Below are 20,142 nucleotides of genomic sequence, written 5' to 3' on the forward strand. Positions count from 1 at the left end.
TCAATTAATATTTAATGATATCTGTCATAACCATTGGAGAAACATTAACCAATAAGTATTAGTTAACTAGTGAAAAGGCACTATTCCTACCATTGGTAAAAGTATTGCTTAACTATTTTAGACCACAAAGTCTAAGTCCCAATGATAAACATATTTTGCACCTTTACTCTCTTCTAATAATTTGAAAGCTATCTTGAGTACTATTAAGCAATTATTGTACTAGAATTACAATTATTGGAGCGAAATTCTATTGACTTGTTGTTAACCCTAACTTGTAAATTATGATTTATAAGTTTAGTATATTGTTTGATATCTATATTATTTTAATTGAATGCAATAAAAATGAATGTTGATATAATTTTTATACTTAGAAATGCAGAGATTCATTGACCAAAATTCAAACTTTATCCTATCAAATTGATCAAAATGGGTATGTTCAATTCCTTTTCTACTATCACACCAAGAGTTTTTAACAATTGAATATGTGCATATCTATATTTACTACAATATTGAAGATCTAGGTGAAAAAATAATACAAAAATAATACAATGGCATGTATATAGATGGAATATTGAATGATGAACATAAGAAATTACAAACCAAAGGCTTGACATGTGTGGCGAGCATTTCCATAGAGTTCAATCCTAATTAGATACAATACATGCTAAGAAGAGTACATGATTAGTATATGTGGTTGGATAAATCACATAGAATATTGAAGATGATATTTCATGGAGTCATATATTTTCAAGTATAAGGAGAAGAGGGTATGTTAAGATACACATCATAAAAAAAAATCACCAAGTTAACAGAATAAAGATATGATGGTAGATCCATGAAAATTGATGATACTAAAGATAAGGAGATTTATTTTTTTCCAATAGTGATAGGTTATCAAGTATACCAGTCTAGTAGAACAAAAAAATTACTAGTGGTGCTATTCACATTGCTTACTAGATTGTCAAAGATGATGCGGTATATGATTCATGGAATATGATTAGAACTCACTTCTACCAAACATAGAGAGGAAAAATAAAGATAAGAAGATATCACTCAAGTATGGATCCCTATACATCAAAGAATTATTTCTTAGTAGAGGTAAGGTTACATGGTCAAATTATAAACTAGTGATCACACAAATATGTGAATTCATAAAATTGTTAGGTGAGAACATAAATTATATTATGTGGGAACATAAATTATATTATGTAGTGTTACTTTAAAGATTTCCAATATTAAATTCATAAATATGAATAAATCCTAACTAAACTTGTAGAAAATTATAAATATGATATTTGTTTCCTAATAGATACATATATATTTATTATGTAGGTTGGAAAACCTAGAACCCATTGGCTTCCACCTATGTTATATGAGGTATAATATGTCATTGTAAGTTAATATGTTGATGAAATTTTGTATAGCACTATGGAAAAGAAGCTAATAATATTTATATCATATGGTAAATCCCTTGCAAATGTTTGCAAGGAGTTAAAAACGCTAGTGATTGAAAGGAAAACAAGAAGCATGACAGTTACTTAATAATAGAAATCTGGTGGTGATTAAGAAAATATGTCTAGAATAACCATATAGTAAGTTGATGTCAATCAGTAAACATCATTTCTACCTATAGAAGAGTGAAAATAAAGAAAACTAGATCACTAGGAAAAGAAAAAAAGATTATACTTACAAAAAGTAGAGGAAAACATACTTCTTAGAAGGAAACTCCTAGAAATAAAAAGAATGGGTAGAAGCAATCTAAAGAGGAAGATGAGGAAAGGATAGAATCAATTAGAGAAGCCTTAGAACTAAAGAAGAAAGATGTGACAAGCAAAGAAACTACTATTGATGAAATAGAAAAATATATTTTGGAAATCAGTGGACTTGCAGTAGTCAAGAGAAAATACATATTTGGGATTGATGAAGACAGAGAATCTCAAAGATACAATCATACATCATCTTAACAAGTTCAGTAGAATACCCTTGGAGATAGATTCATTTATTCCTAATGTATTATATGAACTGATTAATGCTATATGGACAACATTTCAAGTAGATAAAGAAATCATATAGAAAGAACTAATAAAGGATCAACTTCATATGAGCCATAAAGATGCTAAAGTAATATTATAAGCTCAAAAGAAGCATTTTGGAGTGAAAAATAGAGCCACAATAATCATAAATGGGGACACTCAAAATTTTCATAGTGATAATGTTGAGATGTAGAAGAATATTCTAAAGGCTAAGGAGGCTACAACACAAACTAAAAAATATTAGTCTATACTTATTGAATTGGATGATAAATTCATGGTAGAAAAGATCATTGGTAATGTTGTTCAAGATGTTCCTAGATAGGTACATGACATTTAAGGTCATAGTGTGGAGTACCCATTAACCAATGGTACCAAAGCATTATTATTTTACATAATTGATAAAAAATAATCCCTTAAGGAATAGAAAAAGGAGGAAATACCTAATCCCTAAGTAGAAGAAATAAAATATTGTAGAGAGAGAGAAAAAAGAAATTTAAAAGTGTTAGAAAGTAAATTCCACCAACACAACTAACATAGGGGGTGAATCAATTATGTTCTTAAAAAACTAAAATTATCTTTATCACATCCAAATCTTATATCTAATGTTTACAAAAACCACAATGTAAGAACTATGTACAATAACATGAGATTTGTTAACTACAAAAACCTTGGTAGGAATGATATCCACAAGATTATGTACTAATATGAAAATTCTTTGTGAAAGGGAAAGACTCTATTAGGAGCCAGTTAAATACAATCAATCCCTATAGTCTCTATTAGGAGACTATGAATTCTTGCTAGAAAATTCCAGCCTTATTAGGAGTCGATAGGAATTAAACTAAAATAAAATAATCATATATAAATTTAGATTAAGAAATAGAATATTAAATAGAGATATTTTACAAGTATTTACTAAAAAAGTTCTCTTTAGTTATCAAATTCACCATGCAAGTAAGATCAACAAGGATACTACAAGAAGGAATACCAACAACTCTAGAAACAATATACCAAAGATCATATGGCATCTTATGGTTTTTGAGAAAAATTAAGGGTATTACTTGATTTGAATTTTAGGTTGAGATTTATGTTGCACATGCTCAACTTAATTAATATTATGATTATTATCTTTGAATTTTTCATCCTAATTAATGTTTGTAGGAAACATTTGTTAGAAACAATAGTCCACCAAGATAACTAAGAGAGGAGGGGGGTGAATCAGTTATCAAACAATTAAAACATTTGTCTTCTTCAAAAAAACATAATTGTTCAACCAAAGTAAATAGAAACTATAATAAAATGCACATAGACAATGTTGGTCTCAGATTAGTTTTGACAATTGAGTGTCAACACACTTAAGAAATTTTCTTAGTTGATGCCGAGTATAATATAGATGTCTAGTTACAATAGATGCCAAGAAGATAGATAGTGCTAAGAAAGTTTCAACTACCGAGTGAATATAGATGCCAAGTGAACTATAGGTGCCAAGAAAGATAAAAAATTTGTAGATGCCAAGCAAGATAGAATTCCTATATATGCCAAGCATCAACAATCAGTAACTACTAAGTAACATAGAATCAACATAAGAGTTTGTGCCCTCACAAACTTATATGTAAATTATTTTTGAGCCAACAAAAGATGAATCTCGAAGGATCTAAAAGATAAGATCGAATCTTTTAATTCCCTATGAAATCAACATGCAACCAATCAAAAAAATAGAAAGAATTGAGAAAGAAAGATGGATGAATCTCAATTGTAGATTCATACCTAACCCTAAGTCTCAAAACCTTTTTAAGGAGGTCAAAAACCCAATAATTCAGTAATGAAGGAAAGAGTATGCGAGAAGAGAATGCATGCAAGGAGTGATTACTAGTGAAGTTTGAAGGGAAGTTAAAGGGGTGTAAAGACTTAGAGAAAGTGCAGCATTGCAACATCAATTAACAAGAATAGAGTCATATTAGATCAAATAAGGATTAGATTAGATTGGACAGAACAAGGATCTAAAATCAGCAATTGACGATTGTAAGTTATTAGGTCAACACATTCTACTATACTTTCTAGACATTGCATTAGGAGAATGAAAATCCTATGAAGATAGGTTTGTGTAATAGCCATATTGTAAATCCTTTAATAGGGTGCTAAATCCTTTAATAGGGTGGCATTCCAAGTAAATGTTTGTAAATCCTTTAGACATGTCACTTTTAACAAGGTGTTAGAGCCTGTAAAAGGGTAGGCTTTTCGCAAGGTAGACCATCGATGATGGTCAAACTTTGTAACCTTGACAAGTTATATATTGTTGTAGTGATAAGTTGTGAGTGTCATCCCCACCCCAATTTCACCTTCTCATTTTGGACAGTTTTTGGGTGATCAAGTATTGTGTTGTTTATTCTTATGCATGCCTTTACTTTCATGTTAATTTCATATGTTACTTGAATGTATTGATTTCAGTTAAAAGTTTTATAGCTTAAAAATTTGGCATTTCTAATTCGCCCACCAGACCCCCCCCCCCCCCCCCCCCCCCACCTCAAAAGTATTCTTCCCACTTGTAAATTCCAAAAATTGGTATTAGAGACAAGTTCTTACAAAGAGAAGCCTTACAACTTGAAGAAAAGATCTAAAAATTGAGGTCTACAAGCTTCGTAAGATCATAGAGAATCAGGAAACTGAGATACAACTCTTTCTACATTCTTTGGAAGAAGCTAGGGAAGAATTGAGGAAATCTATAAAGAGAAGAAGAGAAATCACCATAGCTGATAGTACAAAGAGATTGACACCTCAAAAGTGTTTTCCAATGGAGATTCCAAGGAGTTTCATGCAGCAATTGTAGACCTAATGAAGAAGAATAGAGCTCAAGAAGAAGAGATCAAAACTCTCAAGATTGAACAACAATTACAAGCCATGATGCTTTGTGAAGTGATTGAATAGAAGAAAAGAGCTATTGAAGGAAAATCTATGATAGAAAATGACAAGAGAAACCTATCCAAAAAATTGGAGGAAAAGTGAATTGAGCTTGCAAGAATTTCCGACATGCAGCTAGACACCATAAGCTAGGTGATGAATACCCATCATGAACTGAATGTCAAAGACATTGAGATCTCCACACTGAAGATGCAAAATAAACAATTGCAAAATGACTTGAGAAGAGAGAAGGAAATTGTAGAGAGCTTCAAAAAAACTAATGAAGCTATCAAGTACTTTGAATAGCTACTAAAATCAACAAGATCCAACAATGACACTCCAAGACTTGGATACACTAGCAGTGAAAAGGAGAGTCATCTAAGACTATAGAAGAAAAAAATAACAAAGGTAAGAAAACTAAACCCACTTGTCATTTTTGTGGTAAAAGGGGACATACCTCTAATGTGTGTAGGAGTAAGAATGCTAACAAGCATGACAAACCTAAAAACATGGGTCACTATCACAAGTGCAAAAAAAAAGGACAACAGGCACATGACTATAGGACGAGAACCATCGGGACACCAAGATTTGAAGGTCACTGCTACAATTGCAAGAAGTATGGACATAAACCCTTTGAATGTAGACCAAAGCCTATGTGGATACCAAACCAACTAGAAAAGTCAAATAGTGATGGACATCACTACAATTGGGACTACAATACTAGGCAAAGCTGTCATTACTATCAAGAGTATGGACACATGCCTGCAAATTGCATAAGAAACATTTTAGTAGAAACTACAGTAGATGGTTAAGCCAAACTACATGCTTCAATTGTTTGAAGTCTAGACACATTAGTAGAAATTACCCAACAAGGTCAAAGGCATGCGACTCAGAGTTCAACAAAGGAAAAGATGAGGTAGATGTTGAGCATGTTAGAGGAGAAATGAATAGAACATGGAAAAGAAAAGATGGATGCAACACATCAAATACAGGGATCACTTCACCTAAAAGATCAACTGGTCACACTTCATCCAACTAAGAAAAAGAAGGTATGTGGGACTGATATTTGAATGATTTATCATACATCAGTTCTAAGACTAGATTAGTACTAAAAAAGGATAGATCAACATGAATAAAAATGCAAAGTTAAATCCAAAATTTTCACATTGTTGCCAAGTAAGGAAATTTTCCTTTATGTGCTGAGTAAATTCCTAGTATATGTCAAGTTAGTAGTTGAAGCCAAGCATGGGAAACTCTAGAGTATGCCGAGTGATTTGAAAATCAATGGAAGCCAAGTGAAACAAAATTGTGTAAGGAACCAAGTGGATAGTTGTATATGCACTAAGCATTAAATGATATGAAATGAATGGTATAAGGTCGAGTTTTCAAGCATTTTTCATCATTGAAAACATGGAGAAAGAGCAAAAAGAGTGCATAAATAGTTTCCAAGTAGAGATTGAAGCTTTTGCAAAGATTTCAAGCCAAGATTTAGCATCATTTCATTGATTTAAGGTATTTACACTAGTGTCGAGCTACACATAAGCTATTTTACATTTTGAAACCCTAGTTTGAAGAAATGGCATCTAGCTCTAGGAAAACCTAGGACAAAGAGTCGTTTGAGGCTCAATTTGTTAGTAATGAAGTTAAGCAGCTAGATTTTAGACCTATCCCTAAAGTTTCTTATAAGAATAACCCTACAGGAGCTTTATTCATGATTCCACCCAAAGTTGTAATGGTGCAAGATGTTACGAGATGTTATAACTACAAGATAGGTGCTATTGGTGATATGGAGATTAGGGAAGCATATAATAAACTATATGAAAATGGAGTATTGAAAGAAGAATTTCAAATTGTTGAGAGGAAGGGCTTAACCCATGCCCTCAAGTTCCCTACTATATTTAAGACTGAATGGGTAAGAATTGTGTTGAGCAGAATCCATGATGGATGTCTATGGTTGGAAGATGGACCCATCAAACTATCTAAAAGAATTATACATAGAGTAACTAGGTACCCAATCCTAGAACAACCAAAAACCCTAAGGATTGATTCTAAAGAGTCCATAGAAAAGAACATTGGTGCAAAATGGAACAAGAGAGGGATGACAATTGATACCATCAAGGATCCTCTTGTAGAATTTGTTGTTACCTTGTATTGCAGTAGACATGGCATACAAAATTGTTAAGAAGGATCATACTTATGATCTAGCTGAACTGCAACTACAATAGATCATGGAGAATTTGGGAGCCATAAGAAGAAAAAAGGGAGCCCAATGCAAATTTGGAAGAATTTTTATATGTTTATTCTTTTATATACAGAATGAATTCCTCTCTTTTGGAAAGGTAAGTTGGAAGACAAACAAGTCAATAGTAGTACAAGTGAATGAATACATAGAAAAAATGGGGGCAAATTTTGAAACTATTATGACTAGCTACTTTGAAGACTTCAAGAAGTCAATGAAATAAAGACTAAGGATACATGTCTCTCTTGTTGAAAAGCATATTAATGACATATGTTTCTTAGTAGACATTGATTTCACATACATCCAAGTAGAAATGCCAAGGGTGAGATAGCTAAGGCCACTTGGTTATGCGATCAATATTGGTCAAGCATCAACAACAATAATAGCATTGCTAGTAGAGGATATTGACAAAAGTGCTCAACCCTTTGGCACTTTTGATGTTATATGATCCAAGGTGGATATGGAGTTGAAAACTACTTCAACCTTAAAGAAAAAGGATGAATTTTTGAAGAATATTAAGGCAAGATTTGGTGAAGGCACTGCAAAAGGTGAGGAGGATGATGAAGAGGAATGTGAAGATGAAGAAGAGTAGGATTAGGGACAACTTGCATTAACTCAAGGCATGGGAGAAGATTGAGAAGAGGTAGAAGGTGCCAAGGAGGAAGAGGAAACCAAGGAAGCACCTACCAAGCTAGATGCAAAGAAGAGAAAAGAAACCACCAAACCATCTGCTAAGCCAAAGAAGGTTTCAAGCCTAGCCCAAAAAAGCCTACCACAAGGGCCAACATAGGAGCCACATCAAAGAAGGCCAAGGAATAAGAAAACAAGAAGGCCACTAAATAGGTAGGACCAACACAAAAGAAGAAGAGAAGAAAATATGTGGCAACTCTTGAATCAGATGAAGAAAGAATAGAGTCTGACGACAATGGACAATTCAGAGTGGTAAGTCACACCACCAAATCTAATTTGGAAAACATTTTTGATAACATTAGAGATAATGTAAATTTTTCACGATTAAAAAATATTGATTTTTATAATTTGAATAGAGAAGAATAAAACATAGTGGAAGAGTTAGTCTACACTATGATGGCCAAGTTCAAGAACACTCCACTTAAACTTGACAACTCAATGCCTAAGGAGTTATATTCAATTATAGAAAAATAAATGGCATTATTGCCTCAATATGGAGAAATAAATAAGAGAGTCAACATTGGCTTGAGTAATGCATAAAATTACTAAAGGGAAAATTAGTAAGGCAAATAAGAAGCAGGGGAGAAAATTTGCACCCAAGTATAAAGCCTTCAGTGTTCTACAAAATAAAATTGAAGATGTTGTCAAAAAGTCTACACAAATGTGGAAGTTGATTTATGGGCTATAACTATGAAAGAAGGATAAATAGATCTCTTTGAGGGAAGAAACAATGATGAAGAAGAAGAGGAAAACTTTAAGGAAGAAGAAGGAGAAAAAGAAAAGGAAAATGTTACAGTGGAGAAGGAGACACAAAAAGATGACATGGCAACTACTGAGGAGCAGCAATAGGAATAGAGTGTGCAAGACACACAATTTCCACCACCAAGTCCCCCACATGTAACTCCAACACCTATAGATATAGTAACTATTAAATATGTTCTTGAAAATTTTGGTCAGAATATAAACCCATTGACTATAGAAGATCTTAAAAAGATTCTTCACCAAACTACCCTGAGTGCACAACTATGTACTAATCCAGTCTTGGTGAGTGTGGAAGAATTGTAAAAGGTTGTAGCTGATATCACAAGGGATAAGTGAATCCATAAGAACCACCTTCTCATATCCAAATAGCTACAAGTGGACAACCCCAAGAGAAAACTACAAAATACACAACAGATAATTTTGACTCCATAGTTTAAGACTTGATGATTGAACAAAGGACATAAGGGACAAAGAAGATAGAGCCTACAAGGGTGCAACCAAGACAGATAGATACATTTGTCTCTACATCACAAGCGTAAGGTGAAATTCCAAAGATTACAGTGATTGATCAAGGAAGATCAGAGGAGGAGACCCCTAAGGAGGAGCATGAGGCAATACAAACATTGGTCAATTTTCCTACAATAGGGATGCCTACAATGCCTCAGAAGCTAAGAATTGTTGCAATTCCACTACAAATTTCAGCACTAGGCTTGAGCTCTACAAGAGTTAGAAGGGTACTTCACTATGGAGACACTGCACTAGATGAGGACATAGTCATTCCCAAGTATAACTATGAAAATATGAATATTGATTAGATAAATGAAGTGCAAGAGGCACTTGAGAGGAAGAAGAAGCAAGAGATACTCAAAAATGAGTATGAGATAAAATACATCTTCCTAGATGCTTTTAGCTTGCAAGTACCTGATGAAACCAAGCCTATTATGGAATAACTATGTAGTACAATGGACCAAGTACAAAATGAAGACCTTGATACTAATGAAATATTATTAGAATGGTCTGAAAGGAAGTTTTAAATGAAGGTAAATGAAAGAATATCAGGTGAAATAGCACTATGTCAAGTTGAGCTAGCCAAGAAGATTGAAAAGGTAAAAGCAGTACTTGAGAATATATTCTCATTATACTCAAAATTGTGTGACCCATAAATTTTCACACAAGAGACCAACCAATAGATAGTGAGCTTGGAGAGGAACCTTAAGATATCAAGCATGCCACCACCTAAGGATCCAGCTCAAAGTGAGAAGCATTTTCAAACTATGCTTCACACTCAGAAGGAACTAGCTGTACTAACAATTGATGAGGACAATACCAATGCTAAGTTAATAAAATTCAATCTACCATCACCCCACACATGGAAATTTTGCAGAAAGAACTGGCCTATGCTAAAAATTTGATTAAGAAAGACTCTAATCTTTCTACATTGGAAGGCCTAGTTCACCTTGCAGTAGAGAGCCATCTAGCTCAAATCATTGGAAATTGCACTTGAAAATTGGGATGTTGCTCTGAGGATAGTTATGGAGGTAAATAAATCCTTTTTGGCTAAGTATTCAATTAACGTATAAAACCCTTTGACATAAGTATCCAAAAAGGCGGAGATAAAACTAAGGAGGTGATAGGAAGATAAATTTTGAGCCAAAAGGAAATTGAAACTACAAGGGAATATGTGTGAAAGGGAGAGTAAAACCAAAGTAGGGCAGATAAAACAGAGCATATCAATCAACATTCAGCATGAGAAGTTTTAGATATAGCAATGGCACATCAACTCAGGGGGAGATACAAATTTTGAGGTACCTTCACAAAATTTTGAACTATTTTTTAAGTTTTGTATATATGTCGAATAGAATGTATATTATACTTGAAGAGATTAGACTCATCATGTATAGTTAACTATTTTTGACACTGATGTCAAAGGGGGAGATTGTTGGTCTCAGATTGGTTTTGACAATTGAGTGTCAACACACTTAAGAAACTTTCTTAGTTGATGCCAAGTATAATATAGATTTTGAGTTACAATAGATGCCAAGTAGATAGATAGTGTCGAGCAAGTTTCAACTGTTGAGTGATAATAGATGTTGAGCTAGTATAGATGTTGAGTGAACTATAGGTGCTGAGAAAGAAAAAAAATTATAGATGCCCAGCGAGACAAAATTCCTATATGTGTTGAGCATTAGCAATCAGTAAGTTTTGAGTAACACAAAATCAACATGAGAGTTTGTGCCTTCACAAACTTAGATGTAAACTATTTTTGAGCTGACAAAAGATGAATCTTGAAGGATCTAAAAGATAAGATCGAATCTTTTTAATTCCCTATGGAATCAACATGCAACCAATTAGAAAAATGGAAAGAATTGATTAGGAAAGATGGTTGAATCTCAATTGTACATTCATACCTAACCCTAAGTCTCGAAACCTTTTTAAGGAGGTCAAAAACCCCATAATTCATTAACAAAGGAAAGGGTATGTGAGAAGAGAATGCATGCAAGGAGTGAATACTAGCAAAGTTTGAAGGGAAGTGAAAGGGGTATAAAGACTTAGAGGAAGGACAACATTGCAGTATTAGTTAATAAGAATAGAGTATCAACACTTTGAATAGAGTCATATCAAATCAAAGAAGGATCATATCAAATTGGATAGAACAAAGATTTGAAATTAGCAATTGAGGATAGTGAGTTATTAGGTCAACACATTCTACTATACTTTCTAGCCATTGTATTAGGAGAATGAAAATCCTATGAAGATAGGTTGGTTTAATAGCCATATTGTAAATCCTTTAATAGGGTGACATTCCAAGTGAATGTTTTTAAATCTTGTAGACATTTCACTTTTAATAAGGTAGGCCTTTCATAGGGTAGACCATTGATGATGGTCAAACTTTATAACCTTGACAAGTTACATATTGTTGTAGTGATAAGTTGTGAGTGTCATCCACACCCCAATTTTACCTTCTCATTTTGGAGGGTTTATGGGTGATCAAATATTGTGTTGTCTATTTTGATGCATGCCTTTACCTTCATGTTAATTTGATATGTTACATACATGTATTGATTTCATTTAAAAGTTTTATAACTTAAAAGTTTGGTACTTCTGATTCACCACCCTACCTGTCAAAAGTATTCTTCCCACTTGTAAATTCGAACAGACAATTACACCAAACATGTTGACTAGTGAAACCCTTGATCAAAGGGAAAACCTTGGTGGGAATGATGCCCACAAGATGATATACTAATATAAATATTCCTTGTTAGAGGATGGACCCTATTAGGAGTCTATTAAAATATTTAGTACAATGAGTCCCTATTGGTAGACTTTGAATCCCTTTTAGGAGTTGTAGTACAATGTATGCAAGAAGAGCCCTCTACCCAAACATGTAATTTCAACTACAAGAAGAGCTCACTACTCAAATAAGTAATTTACTGTTATGAATTCTTTTCCTTTGTTCTATCAACTAAACCAATCACTATTAGACCTTGTAGACTAGGTCACAAACCTCAAATCCAAATATCAAAGCTTGGATCACTCAACAAACCTTGGCAAAGAAGTTTCCTTCACTTCTACACTACTCTATTCAACTTCACATTTTGCACTCTCTACTACTCATAATCAATCATAAAAACATATCATTCCATACCATGATAAAGAAAAATGTCTTTCATTTATATGGAGTCCTCAAAACAATTCCCTAAGTTGGCTGTTAGACCTTCTCAATCAATTATTATAGGACCACATCAAGAACACATTACACTTAGCGATAAGATAAATCTTTTTCCTTGCAACTTGAATAACTCATTATCACCAACATGTCTTCTTCATGTCCTCAACCTTGATTCTTAAAATAAAAACTCTATTAAGAGATATAAGAAGTCTACAAAACATGCCTCTATAATCTCTATCTCAAAATAGACATCACCAAAACTTTCATAACTTCTTCTATACCTATCCTTTTTTCTTCCAAAATGAACTACATATACCAAATACTCAAAAGTATCTCACATAACCTTGAATAGTGTAAATACTCAACTAGCCATTTGTACCAACTTGATCTTTCCACTATTCTTTTATAAAATACCAAAGAAAATTGCTATCTTGAGATCAATGAAAAACTCAGTCATGAATATAACATATCATCATAGTAACATATCTACAATACTCCCCAATAGGAATATCATTAGCATTCATTCTTGCAACCAATCTTCTAACAATCTCCCCCTTTGTCATTGATAGCAACATAGATCAAAATGTCTAGTTCTAAGCATACCAACTAAAGACTATTCATCTTCTTTTTCAAATCATCTTCATCAATCATTCTCCCCCATTGACATACCTTAATGTTTTTCTATCAAACTGTCATTCCATGTTGTACTTATGCTGACAATCTTCCTCAGCATAATGTTTTTCATGCAATATCCCCCCCCCCCCCCCCCATTGATATCAATGTCAGAGGTTTCAACAACCAACCTTACAACAACAAACTCTACAACAACTAATTCTTACTAGCTCAAGTGTCAAAAGACATTATTCAAAACAACATTCATTAAGAGTTCTAGTTGACTCTATCCATCACAAATACTCTACCATATAGAAAGTATCAGCATTCAGTCCAAACAAAAATGGTTCTCTATTACCCTAGACTAATGTATATTTGCATCTTCTTCTCTAATGTAGGAAGGAGTTTAACCCCCAAGCATACCTCACAAATACTCAAAAGTATCTTTGGGAAGAGGCTTGGTGAATATATCTACAATTTTCTCTATAGTGCTTGCATACTCTAATCTAATTTCCTTTTCTGCAACTTTCTCTCTCAACATATGCTACTTAATAGAAATATCCTTGGTCTGAGAATGCAACAATATATTCTTAGACATATTTATCATGCTTGTTTTTTCACAATGTATAATAATAGGTTCACGAATTTCTATCCTTATATCCTTTAGCATCTACTTCATCCAAATGACTTGATTGCAATTATTTGTTGTTACAACATACTGTGCTTCTGCTATACTTTGGGATGTACAATCCTACTTCTTACTTAACTAAGAAACCAATCTTCCTCCAAGAAAGAAGGCTCTACCACTGGTGCTCTTTCTATCATCAATATTCCCTACCCAATATACATTAGTATAAGCACTTAGAGTGAAATCATTAGATCTATCATACCATAATCCATACTTTGATATTCCTTTCAAATATCTAAATATCCTTTTTAATACTACATAATGTGCTTCTTTGGGATCAGCCTAGAATATTACAACAATTCCAACTACATTTTCTATATCTAACCTTATGTGAGCTAGATATTGCAATCCTCTGATCATAGATATTTTCTTTATATGCTCAACAGTAGGTGTCTCATCCTTTGTAGATAACTTGTGTCCAATTACCATAGGTGTTCCAACAAGTTTACATGCTTCCAATCTAAACCTTTTAAATAAATCCTTCAAGTACTTAGTTAGAGAAATAAATATTCCTTCTTAATTCTATACAATCTGCAATCTTAAGAAGTATTTCATCTCTCCTATTATACTCATTTCAAATTCTTTCTTCATCTCTTCAGAAAACTTTTTCTTTCCTCATCCTTACCTCCAAATATTATATCATCAAAAAATATTACCAAAATCATTAAACCATCATCAATTTCTTTCCAATACAAATTACTATCTTCCATAGCTTTGTTATATCCAAGTTTCATTAAATGTTTATCCAACCTTAGCTCCTAGGTTCTAGGTGCTTGCTTCAATCCATACAACACTTTACTTAGTTTGCCTACAATTTCCTTGTCATGTATCAAAGGACATCCCTTCAAGTTATTCAATGTATATCTCTTCTTCAATTTCTCCATTCAAAAATGTTGATTTGACATCCATTTGATATACTTTGAATTTATTTTGTGCTACATAGGATAAGAATAATCTTACTACTTCTATTCTAGCCACTAGAGCAAAGGTCTCATCGTAATCTATTTCTTCTTTCTGTGAATGATCTTTACATACCAATCTTTCTTTGTTCCTTACAAATTCTCCTTTCTCATTCATCTTGTTCCTAAATACTCATTTAGTTCCTATAACATTCTTGTCTACTAGTCTAGGAACTAATTCCCATGCTTCATTCTTTACTATCTAATCTAATTCCTCTTTCATAGCTTGTTTCTAGTGATCATCTTTACATGATTCATCTACATTCTTAGGCTCAACTTGAGATATCAAGCATAGTTCTTCATTGACTCTACTTCTTTTCATCACTCCTTTATCTTTGCTTTCAATGATCTTCTCGAATGGGTGATTCTACATCATCCTCTTTCTTGAAGTAGGAATTGTTTTCTCAACTCTTGGCTCTACTAAAGGTTCTAAGCTATGTTCCTACCTTGGCTCTCCTTCATTCTGCACATCATTCCATGGCTTGGTAATAAAATCATCACCTAAATTATAATCAACTATTGTCTCTTGTAATATGAATTTCTCATCAATTCTCACATTTGCACTTTCCATAATAGTCTTAGTTCTCTAATTATAGCATCTATAAGATTTTCTTTTCAATGAATAACCAAGAAACATACCTTCATCACTTCTAGCATCAAACCTACCAATATCATCATCTCTTTTCACATAACACTTACTCCCAAAAATTTTGAAATACTTAACTGTAGGTGAGTAACCAAACCACAGTTCATAAGGGGTCTTGTTTTTGTCTTTCTTGATTTGCACTCTATTCATAGTGTAGATTTTTGTATTCATAGATTCTCTCCAAATTTTCTTGGATACATCATTATCTTCTAACATAGCTCTTGCAGCTTCTATAACTGACTTGTTCCTTCTCTTTGCAACACCATTCTGTTCAGGGGTTCTTAGAGCTGGTAACTATCTCTTAATTCCATTTTATTCACAAAACATATTAAACTCATTTGAAGTAAATTCTCCTCTTCTATATGATCTTAAACATTTAATCTTCATATTAGATTCATTCTCAACCCTATTCTTGAATATCTTAAACTTATTAAATGCCTCAAGTTTCTCTTTAAGAAATGTAACCCACATCATTCTAGAAAAAATCATCAACTAGAATCATAAAGTACCTTTCACCATAGAATCCCTTAGTCTTTGTAGAACCACTAAGATCTATATACAATCTCCAATTTTTCTATAGTGGTAAAATTATTGTTGGGAAAAGAAGTTCTATTATGTTTAGCCAAAACTCACTCTGTGCAAATTGTGTTAGTAGGGTTTACAATCTCTGGCAAATCACTAACTACAAACATTCTACTAGTCTTCACAATACTATCAAAGTTTATGTGACAAATCTCTTATGCCATAACCAAGTGACATCTACCTCTGTAACTAAACATGTCATTTCAGTAGGATTCAACTAAAATACATTAAATCTAGATCTAGTTCCTATTCCAATTTCCTTTCCATCTTTATCTTTTATCATGCATGTCTTTTCTATGAACTATAATTGATAACCTTTGTCTACTAATTGTCCAACACTCAAAATATTGTGCTTTAAACCATCAACAAAGTATACATCCTCAGTGTTAGTTTTACCATCAAGAGTTATAGATCCAATACCTTTAACTTGGCATGCTGCATTATTTCCAACTTTGATAATTCCTCCATCCTAACTTTTGAAGTCAACAAACTTGTTCATGTCACTAGTCATATGATGTGAACAACCACTATTAGTTATCCAATTAGATTTTTCTCAACCTATGACACTAAAGCTACCTTTTCCAAATGTTCTTTAATTTCCACAAATCCAATTTCATCATCACTAGCACTCAATGCTTGTTCATCAAAATTATTATCTTCATTTGCATAGAAACACACTCTATCTTTTCTAGGTTTGTGATTTCCCTTATACTTTTTCTCTCTTTTAGGACACTTAGATGCATAATGGGCATATTCATCATAAGTCCAACACTTCAAATTTTTCTTTCCTCCTTTTTCTCTTCTTACCAGAAGGGCTACTCCTTCTTCAATATTTTAGTCCTCCTCATATCTATTACTGCTAGCAAAATCTCCTCTAGAACTTGTGCTCCTTGATAGACTAGGTTGAATATTCATGGCACTAAAAGTTTCCTCTATTCTAGTCAACTCTTCAGACTATCTGAGATCATTCTCAACTGCTTCAAGTCTTCCAAGAAATGTCTCCTTTGTGAAATATTTGGTACAAGATATCAACAACTATATCATCTGAACTATTGACTTAAATGGTGGTGTTAGATTCTTCAATATCTTCCATATAACCTCATCATATTCTTTGGTTACTCCTTGAGCTTTGATACCTACAGTAATTTCTGATATCCTACCTATATATGTTCTTATAGATTTATCTTCCATCATTTTAGCATCTTGAAACATGCAAATCAAACTTTGTAGTCTCAACTTCTTAGAATGTGCATCACGTTCAAAGCTATTTTCCAAAGCTTTCCAAATCAAATGTGAAGTAGCAAGTGATTTTTACTTTGATTGTACTCAATTTTAGGAAGTGTAGTCAATAGTGCTTCTCTAGCTCTCATGTCACAAATGAAAAGATCTCTTTCTGCTCAGTACAAGTTTCCAAGTCCTCTTCAACAATGATTTTATTCTTTGATTTTGTCAAGATCCACTATCCTGGACCCATACACAACACATGCATCTTCATATTTTCTTTCCAGTTGTCATAATTTGTTCCATCAAACCTTGAACTATCTTTCTCAAACATATTAACCATGGATCTCCCAAAGTTTTTAAACTTTATCTTCAAGGACTCGATGCTCTAATACCAATTGTTAGACACAATAGTCCACCAAGATAAGAAAGAGGTGGGGAGGGGTGAATTAGTTATCCAGAAATTAGAACATTTTTCTTCTTTAAAAAAACTTAATCATTCAACCAAAGTAAACACCAACTGTAATAAAATTCACATAGATAATTACACCAAATATGTTGACTAGGAAAACCCATGATCAAAGGAAAAACCCTAGTGGGAATGATGCCCACAAGATTATGTACTAATATAAATATTCCTTGTTAGAGGATGGACCCTATTAGGATTCTATTACAATATTTAGTACAATGAGTATTTGTTAGGAGACTTTGAATCCCTATTAGGAGATTCCAACCCTGTTAGGAGTTTTAGTACAATGTATGCAAGAAGAGCCCATTGCCAAAACATGCAATTTCAACTACAAGAAGAACTCACTACTCAAACAAGTAATTCACTATTATGACTTCCTTTCTTTTGTTCTATCAACCAAACTACACATTATCAAACCTTATAGACTAGGTCACAAACCTCAAATACAAATATCAAATCTCGGATCACTTAGCAAAACCTTGGCAAAGAAGTTTCCTTCACTTCTGCACTACTCTATTCAACTTCACATTCTACACTCTCTGCTACTTATAATCAATCATAAAAACATATCATTCCATACCATGATAAAGTAAAATGTCCTTCCTTTATACCAAGTCCTCAAAAAAATTCCTTGAGTCGGCTGTTAGACCTTCTCAATTAATTGTTATAGGACCACATTAAGAACATGTTACACTTAGTGATAACATAAATCTTTCACCTTGCAACTTGAATAACTTTCCATACACACAATATTGTGACAAGTGATCTTAGCCACATCATCATCAACATGTCTTCTTCATGTCCTCAACCTCAATTCTTAGAATAACAACTCCGCTAAGAGATATAACTAGTTTACTAGAACATGCCTCTATAAACTCTATCTCAAAACAGACATCACCAAAACTCTCATAACTTCTTCTATACTTATCCTTTCTTCTTCTAACATTAACTACATATACCAAATACTCAAAAGTACCTTGTATAACCTTGGATAGTGTAAATACTCAACTAGCCATCTGTACCAACTTGATCTTTCCATTCTTCTATCAAATACCATAGAAAATTGCTATGTTGACATCAATGAAAAATTTAGTCATGAATGTAACATATATATGGTACACCCCCATAGGAATATCATTAGCATTCATGCTTACAACCAATATTCTAACAACATTTTGTCAATGGTGTTGGTTGAATGAAATGGAAAAGAATTAGCTTATATTTTAAAATTCTAATTACAAAGTGCAACTAATTTCTTTTATGATTTGTATCAGTATTAAGTGATGTATAATATAATTAATAATATATTATTCCATATTATTAAAATAAAATAATTTATCATTGTTATTTATGGTTTAATGATAGAATTCATAGAAAGATTTGGGATCAAAAAATCAAGGTAGTTTAGATGGGTCGATTAGTCTAATAGGAGTAAGTTTAATATTATTTTTAATTAATTAACTTCAACAAAAAAAAATTAAAATATTTTAAAAGTGGATTACATTTATGAGAAGGTCTAAAAATAGAGGACAAAGAAGTTGCATCTTTAGGTATTGATGTTACTTGTTCATCTACTATTGGATTATTTATTGATGTTGATATGGTTGATAGGTTTATGAAATTTTTTGAAATTGAATGAAACATCACTCTTATCAAGGTAAATAGGAGTCATTGGAGTGTTTATCTCAAATTAACTCACTAGAAGCTAGTAATAGTGAAACACTACATACAATCAAGACAAGGAAGAACCCTTGGTAAGAAGAGTTTTATCTCTACTGTCATTTTGTAAACTGGAAAAAAATGTATACCAACATTAGGAATATGAGAGGAAATATAAGCATGGAAATTCTTAAATCTACTAATCAAGTGCCTAACATTTATCTTTAGCACCTTGTTTATAATGCATCAAATTGGTCAAGATAATTTGAGGAGAATTTTTTTTTCAACATTATTTTTTATTAGATAAACAGGTTTTACAGGGACCCTGAAACCCAAGAGTTAAAACATTAACAAGGCTGAAAATAAGCATGAAAAGCCCAGCCAAAAGAGTTCAAGTTCAAAGGCTGAAAATAAGCACAAGGCCTAGCCAAAAAACAAAGATATTACAAAAGACCAAGAACAGAAACAACATGATCCGACAAAGGAAAAAGCCCTAAAAAAAGCCAAAAAAAGGCACAGATAGAAACAAAAGAACAGGTAGTGGATTTGTCCTCGTTCTTTCTCTCCAGTTCTTGCATGTCCTAAGCAGCCTCATAGGCCATATGGTTCTCCTCGGCCTCCTGCTAGTGTGCCCTTTGATCCTCCTAGTCTTGACCATTGTTGATGTTGTCCTTTGCAAGGTCAACCTCCAGTCTGGTTTTTTCCTTGTCTTTTCCTTCCTCATCTTCCTGCATAACTTTGTCTTTGATCTAGCCAGTTAAAGATATGATGTTGTTGTTAACGAAGCTTAGCAGTGAAATCATTTGGTTTGAGAGATTGTGGTTATAGCTCTCGAAGTTGTTAATCCTTCTCTCTACTAGACTGAGCCTCTCATCATGGTCATTTCTATTATCAAAACCCATTCCATTCATGTTTTCCTCCATATGACCCACCTGCTCTTTGACCTCCTCCAGCTCATGGAAAAGCCACTCCATTGATCTGTAGTTATCAATCATACTGTTGTGGGCATTTTTTAAG

The sequence above is a fragment of the Cupressus sempervirens genome, chromosome 11 (genome assembly GCF_028749045.1).
Source record: "Cupressus sempervirens isolate cs-2001-9-10 chromosome 11, ASM2874904v1, whole genome shotgun sequence".
Lineage (NCBI taxonomy): Eukaryota > Viridiplantae > Streptophyta > Pinopsida > Cupressales > Cupressaceae > Cupressus > Cupressus sempervirens.